At 45.2% G+C, this 12,584-nt stretch overlaps 1 protein-coding gene across 2 annotated transcripts in view; it reads left to right on the top strand.

Annotated features, from left to right (window-relative positions):
* The window catches only part of abcb6 (ATP binding cassette subfamily B member 6 (Langereis blood group)), a 174,666-nt gene that overhangs the window by 155,779 nt on the left and 6,303 nt on the right, over positions 1-12,584 (top strand). The gene's annotated exons all lie outside the window — the stretch shown is intronic.

Below are 12,584 nucleotides of genomic sequence, written 5' to 3'. Positions count from 1 at the left end.
ATGATCCTGTGATAGACTTTGTTTACAATAGTTCATTTGTCACCTTAAAGTGAGCGAGCACATTAAATATAGATCCACTTTGACAGAGCAGAGTTATATTACATTGAGAGGCATGATGCCTGCTGTTATAATACACTACCAACACCTTTTAGAGACTTTTGCTTGTTAGTTCATTTTCCTTTCCCATTTCTTTTGGTTATAACTACTTTGGTTCTGTCTTCACCAAGGAAGACATAAATAATCTGCCGGAAATAGCAGGGGACCGGGGGTCAAATGAGATGGAGGAACTGAGTGAAACCCAGGTTAGCCGGGAAGTGGTGTTAGGTCAATTGAATGGATTAAAGGCCGATAAATCCCCAGGGTCAGATAGGCTGCATCCCAGAGTACTTAAGGAAGTAGCCCCAGAAATAGTGGATGCATTAGTGATAATTTTTCAAAACTCTTTAGATTCTGGAGAGGTTCCTGAGGATTAGAGGGTAGCTAATGTAACCCCACTTTTTAAAAGGGGAGGGAGAGAGAAAACGGGGAATTACAGACCAGTTAGTCTAACGTCGGTAGTGGGGAAACTGCTAGAATCAGTTATTAAAGATGGGATAGCAGCACATTTGGAAAGTGGTGAAATCATTGGACAAAGTCAGCATGGATTTATGAAAGGTAAATCATGTCTGACGAATCTTATAGAATTTTTCGAGGATGTAACTAGTAGAGTGGATAAGGGAGAACCAGTGGATGTGTTATATCTGGACTTTCAGAAGGCTTTCGACAAGGTCCCACATAAGAGATTAGTATACAAACTTAAAGCACACGGTATTGGGGGTTCAGTATTGATGTGGATAGAGAACTGGCTGGCAGACATGAAGCAAAGAGTAGGAGTAAACGGGTCCTTTTCACAATGGCAGGCAATGACTAGTGGGGTACCGCAAGGCTCAGTGCTGGGACCCCAGCTATTTACAATATATATTAATGATTTGGACGAGGGAATTGAATGCAACATCTCCAAATTTGCGGATGACACAAAGCTGGGGGGCAGTGTTAGCTGTGTGGAGGATGCTAGGAGGCTGCAAGGTGACTTGGATAGGCTGGGTGAGTGGGAAAATGCATGGCAGATGCAGTATAATGTGGATAAATGTGAGGTTATCCACTTTGGTGGCAAAAACAGGAAAGTAGACTATTATCTGAATGGTGGCCGATTAGGAAAGGGGGAGATGCAACGAGACCTGGGTGTCATGGTACACCAGTCATTAAAAGTAGGCATGCAGGTGCAGCAGGCAGTGAAGAAGGCACTCATAGTTAGCATTCATAGCAAAAGGATTTGAGTATAGGAGCAGGGCGGTTCTACTGCAGTTGTACAGGGTCTTGGTGAGACCACACCTGGAGTATTGCGTACAGTTTTGGTCTCCTAATCTGAGGAAGGACATTCTTACCATAGAGGGAGTACAGAGAATGTTCACCAGACTGATTCCTGGGATGTCAGGACTTTCATATGAAGAAAGACTGGATAGACTTGGTTTGTACTCGCTAGAATTTAGAAGATTGAGGGGGGATCTTATAGAAACGTACAAAATTCTTAAGGGGTTGGACAGGCTAGATGCAGGAAGATTGTTCCCGATGTTGGGGAAGTCCAGAACAAGGGGTCACAGTTTAAGGATAAGGGGGAAATCTTTTAGGACCGAGATGAGGAAAACATTTTTCACACAGAGAGTGGTGAATCTGTGGAATTCTCTGCCACAGAAGGTAGTCGAGGCCAGTTCATTGGCTATATTTAAGAGGGAGTTAGATGTGGCCCTTGTGGCTAAAGGGATCAGGGGGTATGGAGAGAAGGCAGGTACAGGATACTGAGTTGGATGATCAGCCATGATCATATTGAATGGCGGTGCAGGCTCGAAGGGCCGAATGGCCTGCTCCTGCACCTAATTTCTATGTTTTAATGTTCCCCATGAGATTTGTAACATTATAATCTTTAGTCAAATCCACTTTGGTTCACACATGACATCAGTGAATGATTTATACCCCAACCAGCACCATCAAAACACAATATAATATTGTATTGGCAAATCGCTATGTTCAGATGTGTGCCTTGTTTCTTACATAACTAACATTAATAAGTGCTAACAGTCTGAAGAAGAGTCCTGACCCGAAACGTCACCTATCCATGTTCTCTAGAGATGCTGCCTGAACCACTGAGTTACTCCAGCACTCTGTGAAACATCACCTATCCATGTTCTCCACAGATGCTGCCTGACCCGCTGACTTATGGTGCAGCAGCATCTATGGAGCTAAGGAAATAGGCAACGTTTCGGGCCGAACCTTCTGGAAATAGGTTTCGGAAGGGTTTCGGCCCGAAACGTTGCCTATTTCCTTAGCTCCATAGATGCTGCTGCACCCGCTGAGTTACTCCAGCACTCTGTGAAACGTCACCTATCCATGTTCTCCACAGATGCTGCCTGGCCCGCTGAGTTACTCCAGCACTTTGAAACGTCACCTATCCATGTTCTCCACAGATGCTGCCTGGCCCGCTGAGTTACTCCTGCACTCTGTGAAACGTCACCTATCCATGTTCTCCACAGATGCTGCCTGACCCGCTGAGTTACTCCAGCACTCTGTGAAACGTCACCTATCCATCAAAAACAATACCAATTACAATCGAGCCATTTACCGTGTATAGATACATGATTAAGGGAATTACGTTTGGTGCAAGGTTAAGCCAGCGAAGTCCGATCAAGGATAGTCCGAGGGTCACCAATGAGGTAGATAGTAGTTCAGCATTGCTCTCTGGTTGTGGTAGGATGATTCAGTTGCCTGGTAACAGCTGGGAAGAAACTGTCACTGAATCTGGAGGTTTGCATTTTCACACTTCTGTACTACTTGCCTGATGGGAGAGGGGAGACGAGTTAGTGGCCAGGGCCCTTGATTATGCTGCTGGCCTTGTGAGGTATAAGTGGAGTCAATATGACAAGGGTCATTAGAATTAAAAGATAATATACTTGTACATCGGGTGTGAGCCTAAGCTCTGGTTTTGAAGAAGGATAACCGAGAGGTCCCATCTATCTATGCTATACTAAAAGTCTCGTCTTGTTTGGATGTCTGTGTGCGTGCATGCGAGCGATCTCAAGGAACCACGCCAAAACGGTACACAATAGATTGAAAATGTTTGCAGAACCTTACTCAGTTTTTTCCCGTCGTGGTTCTAACAGGTTTCCTTCAGATTTGATGTTGTATTTCACAAGTTATTGATATTTAAAGGTTTAAGAAAGGGGACTTTGAAAATAATAACTGCCATAGAGGGAGACTCTTCCAGCAGCTTCCAGTGATGAGGTCACAATGGCATCTCTCATTTACACAAGCTGTTGTGAAGATGGGATCTCCGCTGCCAATACACAAGCTATGGGAGTGTGTTTATATTGTTGTAAGGAGAGGGACGCAGTGGGGGAGATTTAAAAGTTTTAAAGTGACATTTAAACTTTAACCCTACATTTAACCCTACCGGCCACAGTGTTTCTATCCCAGAACACTGAGTCCTTCACAGCAAATTATTAAGGACCCTTATCACCCATCACACCACATCTTCTCCATTCTGCCATCTGGGAAGAGGTACAGGAGCATCAGCTGCAGAACCAGCAGGATGCTCCACAGCTTCTTCCCACAGGCAATAAGACTGGTTAACAGACTGAATCCCCTCCCCATACATCATACACCAACACATCTAACCTCGCCCATACTTTGACAGCTAGGCACCTGCCAAGGCAAAGCCACTGTTCAGTCTGAATGTCTGTTTTTAGTTCGATTTTTAGGTCTATGTTAGATATGTTAATTTTAAAGTTGTATGTATTTATTCTATTTTTATTAACTGCACTGACAGGAACTGATTGAGAAATAATTTTTCGTTTCTTCTGTGTATGCAAGTACTCAGTGAAATGACATTAAAGTAAATACTGAATACTGAAATGTCCTTCAGGGAAAGAATCTGCCAGCCTAACCCAGCACAGCAAAGTTTAATGATTAGATTTGGATAACAAAAGACGGCCTTGTCGGTGGCACCTACATCACATTCAATCTTACAGCAATTGCATTTTTTAAAAAGTTTAAAACGACCTGCAGAGTTGGGGGCTGTGGGTGAGTGGTGGAATATTGCGTTGGGGGAACGGGTTGCGTTGGGAGAACGGGTGAGTGGTGGAATCATACGTTGGGAAACGGGTTGCGTTGGGGACCAGGCATCCCTTGTGACCGGGACCCAACGTGTGATGGTGAAATCTTACGTTGGGGAACGGGTTGCGTTGGGGGACCAGGCCTTCCGTAGGGGCTATGGGTGAGTGGTGGGTTATTGGATTGGGGGAACGGGTGAGTGGCGGAAAACGGGTTGCGTTGAGGGAAACATAGAAAATAGGTGCAGGAGTAGGCCATTCGGCCCTTCGAGCCTGCACCGCCATTTGATATGATCATGGCTGATCATCCAACTCAGTATCCCATCCCTGCCTTCTCTCCATACCCCCTGATCCCTTTAGCCACAAGGGCCACATCTAACTCCCTCTTAAATATATCCAATGAACTGGCCTCAACTACCTTCTGTGGCAGAGAATGCCACAGATTCACCACTCTCTGTGTAAAAAATGATTTCCTCATCTCGGTCCTAAAAGTCTTCCCTCTTATCCTTAAACTGTGACCCCTAGTTCTGGACTTCCCCAACATCGGGAACAATCTTCCTGCATCTAGCCTGTCCAACCCCTTAAGAATTTTGTAAGTTTCTATAAGATCCCCCCTCAGTCTTCTGAATTCCAACGTGTACAAGCCGAGTCTATCCAGTCTTTCCTCATATGAAAGTCCTGCCATCCCAGGAGTCAGTCTGGTGAACCTTCTCTGTACTCCCTCTATGGCAAGAATGTCTTTCCTCAGATTAGGAGACCAAAACTGTACGCAATACTCCAGGTGTGGTCTCACCAAGACCCTGTACAACTGCAGTAGAACCTCCCTGCTCTTATACTCAAATCCTTTTGCTATGAATGCTAACATACCATTTGCTTTCTTCACTGCCTGCTGCACCTGCATGCCTACTTTCAATGACTGGTGTACCATGACACCCAGGTCTCGTTGCATCTCCCCTTTTCTTAATCGGCCACCATTCAGATAATAGTCTACTTTCCTGTTTTTGCCACCAAAGTGGATAACCTCACATTTATCCACATTATACTGCATCTGCCATGCCTTTGCCCACTCACCCAGCCTATCCAAGTCACCTTGCAGCCTGGGTGAGTGGTGGATTATTGCATTGGGGGACGGGGCCCAACGGGTCCCACTTGGTCTAGTTAGAAATAAAAGCGCGGTGGTTCTCGAACTCCAACCTTCTGACTCTGAGCCATGGTAGTCACTTTTGGCACGTCACACAGAGATGGAGTTTGTGCATGGAATCACACAGTGACATCAGCTACGGATATACAGATTTTAAAATAAGTTGTGTAGGAAGGAACTGCCGATGCTGGTTTAAACCGCAGGCATACACAAAATTCCGCAGCAACTCAGCGGGACAGGCAGCATCTCTGGAGAGAAGGAATGGGTGACGTTTCGGGTAGAGACCCTTCAGAATGAGTTAAGGGAGAGGGGAATACGGAGCTAAGGAAGTGTAAGAGGTTCACCAGACCTGATTCCTGGGATGGCAGGACTTTCATATTAATGAAAGACTGGATAGACTCGGCTTGTACTCGCTAGAATTTAGAAGATTGAGGGGGGGATCTTATAGAAACTTACAAAATTCTTAAGGGGTTGGACAGGCTAGATGCAGGAAGATTGTTCCCGATGTTGGGGAAATCCAGAACAAGGGGCCACACACAGTTTAAGGATAAGGGGGAAGTCTTTTAGGACCGAGATGAGAACAACATTTTTTTTTCACACAGAGAGTGGTGAATCTCTGGAATTCTCTGCCACAGAAAGTAGTTGAGGCCAGTTCATTGGCTAAGTTTAAGATGGAGTTAGATGTGGCCCTTGTGGCTAAAGGGATCAGGGGGTATGGAGAGAAGGCAGGTACAGGATACTGAGTTGGATGATCAGCCATGATCATATTGAATGGTGGTGCAGGCTCGAAGGGCTGAATGGCCTACTCCTGCACCTATTTTCTATGTAAGGTGTGAAAACGAGACAAAGAGGATAGATATCAAGGAAAATGTAGAATAGATCATTGCTCAAATAAGTTGTTACTATGCAAGTTAATCATAACCCTACTGCTGATTACATGTTTTGGTAATGACTTGCTGCCAAGGACCTATCTCCTGTGATGGGATTGGCACTATTTGTTCTTCATTAGTTGCCATCATGTGCAGGGTCAAGTAGCTGATATCATCACTGCCTGTGATCCAAATCATTAGGAACACACTGCCTATAGCTGGAGCCCAAGGTCTTTTCACACAGACGATTCCCGCAGCGTTTCATCTGCTTCAAGCTCCCACCAGGCCTTTCATTTAAGACATCCTCCAAGAACTGCCTCCCCATTTCCAATTCTTTGCAGCCGCTCTCTTGCTGCAAACAGGAAACCAGTGTGTGGAGCATGTGGCACTTGGCACGCCCACCAGCTGGGGCTACTCCACTTCAAAAAGATCAATCGATTGAAAACATCTTTATGCCACAAATCATTAAAAATGATTCTATTCTCTTTTCTATTTCACTCCAGCCTGATGGGAAGTGGTTGACGCCTGCACCAATTGCCAGAGCCCTGGCTGTTGCCTTCCCCATCTCACACACTCTCCTCATAAACAGACCCTACCCACATCAAAAAAGTGGGTGGGGGCACGGCTTTATAGCTCTGTCGGGTTGAGGATCAAAGTATTTGACAGACACACATTTAGTGGGCGATCAAAGAGCAGGATATGTATTTACAATGTTATCACAAAGAGGGCAGGAAGGATTCCACTGCTGGCTTCCAAGTCTTTGTTCATATAGCAATTAGTTATTGGGGGGTAAAAAAACATCATCAGCCCCCAGAGGACTGCCCGCCATAGTCACATTGCACACACTGTGTAAAAGCTCTGCGTTCAAGAAAACACAGAGCTCGTCAACTGTAAGGAACCCAGTTGGTATCCTCGTAATACTGGCACGCAGATTTGCAATCGTTGTTGCCTCGTTAAATGAGCTACATTTTCTCCATGTCTACTTTGCTAAGGAAAAAAGTATCAATAGCTGATGGTACTGAATGGCTAATTGGATCTTATTGAAACATATATGATTATTAAGGGTTTGGACACGCTAGAGGCAGGAAACATGTTCCCGATGTTGGGGGAGTCCAGAACCAGGTGCCACAGTTTAAGAATAAGGGGTGCGCCAATTAGAACGGAGATGAGGAAACACTTTTTCACAGCGTAGGTTTACAAGGTTAATTCCCGGGATGGCGGAACTGTCAAATGCTGAGAGAATGGAGCGGCTGGGCTTGTAGACTCCGGAGTTTAGAAGGATGAGAGGGAATCTTATTGAAATATATAAGATTATTAAGGATTTGGACACGCTAGAGGCAGGTAACATGTTCCCGATGTTGGGGAAGTCCAGAACCTGCGGCCACGGTTTAACAATAAGGGGTAAGACATTTAGAAGGGAGACGAAACATAGAAAATAGGTGCAGGAGTAGGCCATTCGGCCCTTCGAGCCTGCACCACCATTCGATATGATCATGGCTGATCATCCAACTCAGTACCCCATCCCTGCCTTCTCTCCATACCCCCTGATCCCTTTAGCCACAAGGGCCACATCTAACTCCCTCTTAAATATAGCCAATGAACTGGCCTCAACTACCTTCTATGGCAGAGAATTCCACAGATTCACCACTCTCTGTGTAAAAAATAATTTTCTCATCTCGGTCCTAAAAGACTTCCCTCTTATCCTTAAACTGTGACCCGTAGTTCTGGACTTCCCCAACATCGGGAATAATCTTCCTGCATCTAGCCTGTCCAACCCCTTAAGAATTTTGTAAGTTTCTATAAGATCCCCTCTCAATCTTCTGAATTCTAGCGAGTACAAGCCGAGTCCATCCAGTCTTTCCTCATATGAAAGTCCTGCCATCCCAGGAATCAGTCTGGTGAACCTTCTCTGTACTCCCTCTATGGCAAGAATGTCTTTCCTCAGATTAGGAGACCAAAACTGTACGCAATACTCCAGGTGTGGTCTCACCAAGACCCTGTACAACCGCAGTAGAACCTCCCTGTTCCTATACTCAAATCCTTTTGCTATGAATGCTAACATACCATTTGCTTTCTTCACTGCCTGCTGCACCTGCATTCCTACTTTCAATGACTGGTGTACCATGACACCCAGGTCTCGTTGCATCTCCCCTTTTCCTAATCGGCCACCATTCAGATAATAGTCTACTTTCCTGTTTTTGCCACCAAAGTGGATAACCTACATTTATCCACATTATACTGCATCTGCCATGCATTTGCCCACTCACCCAACCTATCCAAGTCCTTGCAGCCTCCTAGCATCCTCCTCACAGCTAACACTGCCCCCCAGCTTCGTGTCATCCGCAAATTTGGAGATGTTGCATTCAATTCCCTCATCCAGATCATTAATATTATTGTAAATAGCTGGTGTCCCAGCACTGAGCCTTGCGGTACCCCACTAGTCACTGCCTGCCATTGTGAAAAGGACCCGTTTACTCCTACTCTTTGCTTCCTGTCTGCCAGCCAGTTCTCTATCCACATCAATACTGAACCCCCAATACCATGTGCTTTAAGTTTGTATACTAATCTCTTATGTGGGACCTTGTCGAAAGCCTTCTGAAAGTCCAGATATAACACATCCACTGGTTCTCCCTTATCCACTCTACTAGTTACATCCTCGAAAAATTCTATAAGATTCGTCAGACATGATTTACCTTTCATAAATCCATGCTGACTTTGTCCAATGAATTCACCACTTTCCAAATGCGCTGCTATCCCATCTTTAATAACCGACTCCAGAATTTTCCCCACCACCGATGTTAGACTAACTGGTCTGTAATTCCCCGTTTTCTCTCTCCCTCCCTTTTTAAAAAGTAGGGTTACATTAGCTACCCTCCAGTCCTCAGGAACTACTCCAGAATCTAAAGAGTTTTGAAAAATTATCACTAATGCATCCACTATTTCTGCGGCTACTTCCTTAAGTACTCTGGGATGCAACTTATCTGGCCCTGGGGATTTATCAGCCTTTATTCCATTCAATTTACCTAACTCCACTTCCCGGCTAACCTGGATTTCACTCAGTTCCTCCATCTCATTTAACCCCCGGTCCCTTGCTATTTCCGGCAGATTATTTATGTCTTCCTTAGTGAAGACAGAACCAAAGTAGTTATTCAATTGGTCTACCATGTCCTTGTTCCCCTTGATCAATTCACCTGTTTCTGACTGCAAGGGACCTACATTTGTTTTAACTAATCTTTTCCTCTTCACATATCTATAAAAACCTTTGCAGTCAGTTTTTATGTTCCCTGCCAGTTTTCTTTCATAATCTATTTTCCCTTTCCTAATTAAGCCTTTTGTCCTCCACTGCTGGACTCTGAATTTCTCCCAGAAAAAACACGTTTTCATACAGAGAGTTGGGAGTCTGTGGAATTCTCTGCCTCAGAGGGCGGTGGAGGCCGGTTCTCTGGATACTTTCAAGAGAGAGCTAGATAGGGCTCTTAAAGATAGCGGAGTCAGGGGATATGGGGAGAAGGCAGGAACGGGGTACTGATTGGGGATGATCAGCCATGATCACATTGAATGGCGGTGCTGGCTGGAAGGGCCGAATGGCCTATTAGGCCCTTTACACGATTACAAATCCTGCTTCTCGTGACGCGAGATAATCAAAAAGAGTCAGAAGAGAACGGAATACTTTATTGCCACATGTGACAAGACACAGTGAGATTCTTGGCTTGCATAACCAATGTATACAAATAGCGGCCACCTACGGCACTGACAAAGTTACAAAGAATGCGGGATCGTCCTACATTCCCCCCCCCCCCCTCCTCCCCTGCCCCACAGAGGTTCCCCCACATCGGGTCCTCCTTTGTTCTCCCCCCTACCTCACGGAGGTCCCCCCCACGCCGGGTCGTTGTTGCTCCTCCCCCACCCCACCGCCTCACGGCGGTTCCTCCGGCGCTCCTATCGACCGCAAGTCGACCCACGAGGCTTCGCTGCCGCCGTGAGGCTTCACCACCATCTAGGCCCCATCGCCGTGAGGCTCCCAATGTTCCCGATGTTGGGGGAGTCCAGAACCAGGGGCCACAGTTTAAGAATAAAGAGTAAGCGATTTAGAACAGAGACGAGGAAACACTTTGTCTCACAGAGAGTGGTGAGTCTGTGGAATTCTCTGCCTCAGAGGGAGGTGGAGGCCGGTTCTCTGGATACTTTCAGGAGAGAGCTAGATTGGGCTCTTAAAGATAGCGGATATGGGGAGAAGGCAGGAACGGGGTACAGATTGGGGATGATCAGCCATGATCACATTGAATGGCGGTGCTGGCTCGAAGGGCTGAATGGCCTACTCCTGCACCTATTGTCTATTGTCATTGTCTATTGTCCACCACTTTGTTGTGGGTTCCCGCCCCGACCCACAGACCTGAGCACGGAATGTAGGCTTGGATATCAAGGCCATGCCTAAGCTCCAGTAGCATGTGAAACAATAAACTGTAGATGCTAAAAATGTGCAGGTGGAGAGGGAAACAGAATACGTGTTTCAGATCAGTGACCTTAATCAGAACTCTGTGTTGGATCAGGAGTTTCAGAAGCATTTGATAGAACTGAGATGAAGTTCAGGTGTGTTCCAAATTAATGATGGCAAAACTGGTAAGCGATTATATTGTTCACATGTTCGGTTCACGAAGCATTCTTGAACTTAAGATGCCGAGGGGGAATAAAAATGAACAAAGGAGAAAAATTACGCAGCAAAAACCTGCAGTAAATCTGAAAGAAAAATAAATAATGGCAAGAAACATTCAGCAGGTCAAGTAGCATCCACAGCGGGAGATTCAGAAGCAATGCCCTAGATCACCAGCAAGAAATATCAACCATGCTCCCCCTCCCTCCCTCACTCAAAACATGTCGAACATTCCCCGCGAAAGCTGGAGTACTCAGCGGGTCAGGCAGTATCTGTGGAGAAAAGGAATAGGTGACATTTCGGACCGAGACCCTTCTTCAGATTGAGAGTCTGGGGAAAGGGAAACGAGAGATATATGGGAAGATAAATAGAATAAATCCAGAATAGTGAAAAGCTTGGATAGAGTGGGTGTGGAGAGGATGTTTCCATTAGCGGGTGAGTCTAGAACTAGAGGTCATAGCCTCAGGATTAAAGGGCATTCTTATTTTTTGGGAAGGAGATGAGGAGAAATGTCTTTAGCCAGAGGGTGGTGAATCTGTGGAATTCATGCCGTAGGCGGCTGTGGAGGATGTCCGTAGATATATTCAAGGCAGATTCTTGATTAGTATGGGTATCAGGTTATGGGGAGAAGGCAGGAGGGAGAGATAGATCAGCCATGATTGAATGGCAGAGTAGACTTGATGGGCCGAATGGCCTAATTCTACTCATATTCCTTATGACTTTAAATGAATGAAAGATTTGTGAAATGAATGAATGAATGTATAAGTTTATTGGCCAAGTATTCACATACAAGGAAATTGCCTTGGTGCTCCGCCCGCAAGTGACAACGACATATAGTGACAGTTAGGAATGACACATAAAACATTAAACATTAATAATAAAACAATATTAATTAAACATGTGAATTAAATTAAATAAAATGAAATGCATGGATGATCAAGGAAAGGTGGAGTGCACAATGGTCCATTGTTGGATGTGGGGTAGGTGTTAACGAGTTACACAGAGTTATACTCGTTATCACCTACCCCAGAGCAACAATGGACCAGGTTCAGGAACAGCTACTGTCCTACAATTATCAGGTTCCTGAACCAACCCTAATTCTACCTCGACATTAGAACACCACAGACCACTTCTTGCACTACAGCGCCAGTTCCATCCTGACTACGGGTGCTTGCCTGAATGTAGTTTGTACGTTCTCCCCGTGACCTGTGTGGCTCCGGTTTCCTCCCACACGCCAAAGACGTACAAGTCTGTAGGTTGATTGGCTTGGTATAAATGTAAAATTGTCCCCAGTGTGTAGAATAGTGTTAGTGTGCTGGGATCGCTGGTTAGCACGGTCTCAGTGGGCCGAGGGGCCTGTTTCCACGTTGTATCTCTAAACTAAACTAATAAATGAGATGACAAAATCTTGCTTGTCGTACATCATTGTGAAAACTCTAAACGAGTAGTGTTTTATGTCTGGCTGCCACATCTCTGACCCCTCTCACCCTGGCCACAAACTCTTTGAATCACTTCCCTCTGGAAGGCGACTCCGGACTGTCAAAGCTGCCACAGCCAGACATAAAAATAGCTTTTTTTCCACGAGTAGCAGCTCTACTTAATAACCAAAAATCTGTAGCCTCCTTGTGCTCTGGTATTTTATTTAATTCACATGTTTACTCAATAATGTTTTATTATTAATGTTTAATTATGTGTCAATCCTAACTGTCACTGTATGTCATGTTGTCGCTTGTGGGCGGAGCACCAAGACAAATTCCTTGTATGTGAATATTTGGCAAATA

Source organism: Amblyraja radiata, chromosome 7, assembly GCF_010909765.2.
Source record: "Amblyraja radiata isolate CabotCenter1 chromosome 7, sAmbRad1.1.pri, whole genome shotgun sequence".
NCBI lineage: Eukaryota > Metazoa > Chordata > Chondrichthyes > Rajiformes > Rajidae > Amblyraja > Amblyraja radiata.
Note: the sequence above shows the minus strand (reverse complement) of the source record. Positions and strands in the feature narration are given on the sequence as shown.